Here is a 970-nt window from a genome sequence, read left to right as displayed (position 1 = left end):
GCCAATCTAAGCTAGACCACCATTAGAAACCTAGAAGCACTGAACTACCGTTTCATCCTAGTATGCAACACCTCAACAGTGCACATCCACGATTCCACACCAAAGGGACTCGAACCCAGAACCTTCAGTCTTGCACGCAAACTCTTAACTTCCAGACCACTGAGCTAGCCTCAAATGGTATTTTCAATAGTGGTCCAGCTTAGATTGACTCATGAATTCAACTGTTAAAATACAACAATCTCCACAAATTCCCATGCTGATATATTATATTTGTTGATGATTTATTTTTTTTTTTTGGGGGGGGGAGGGAGAGGAGAACAGTACACTTTCATATTCTTACATGTAACCATGTTAAAATTGTTAATTTTTGATACTTTAATATTAAATTTAATTTTATGATTTTAATTATTGTACCGAATAATTTTGTTGTTGGTGAATTATCATTTATGAATTAGTTAATGGGTAAAAATGGATTCGTTTATTAAGTGTTTACTTTGTGTGCTTTTTTTTCTCTCGCTTGTAACAGATAGTTTCAATGTTAATAGTAACAATTCAAGTGGAAACCATTATGACAAGCTTTTAGCATCATGTGAAAACATTCTTTTTTTTTAAAATACGAAATCTTTCATAGTAAGCAAAGATGGATAGTGGCTAGCAGTGGAATCCAGTTTGACGCGCTTGAGAATTTTCAATACGAACATCAAGACAGTCGTAATGTAAGGAGTTGAAACGTGGAGATTTACCACAACCATCATCGAAATGATACAAGTATTTATAAACAGATGTTTACGCAAAATACTCAACATTCACTGGCCGGATACTATCAGCAACAGCGTTTTATGGGAGTGGACAAACCAGCTTCCAATTGAAGAGGAAATTAGGAAACAACGTTGGAAGTGGATAGGACATACATTGAGGGAATCATCAAACTGCATCACGAGGCAATCCCTAAATTGGAATGGTGAAGGGA

General features: G+C 35.7%; 1 non-coding gene across 1 annotated transcript; it reads right to left on the bottom strand.

Annotated features, from left to right (window-relative positions):
- Positions 1-271: 271 nt before the first annotated feature.
- Smp_tRNA_00641_Pseudo_TTG.1.1 lies at positions 272-342 on the bottom strand. The gene has a single exon. It is a non-coding gene (tRNA).
- Positions 343-970: the final 628 nt, after the last annotated feature.

Source organism: Schistosoma mansoni, chromosome W (assembly GCF_000237925.1).
Source record: "Schistosoma mansoni strain Puerto Rico chromosome W, complete genome".
NCBI classification, from domain to species: Eukaryota; Metazoa; Platyhelminthes; class Trematoda; order Strigeidida; family Schistosomatidae; genus Schistosoma; species Schistosoma mansoni.
Note: the sequence above shows the minus strand (reverse complement) of the source record. Positions and strands in the feature narration are given on the sequence as shown.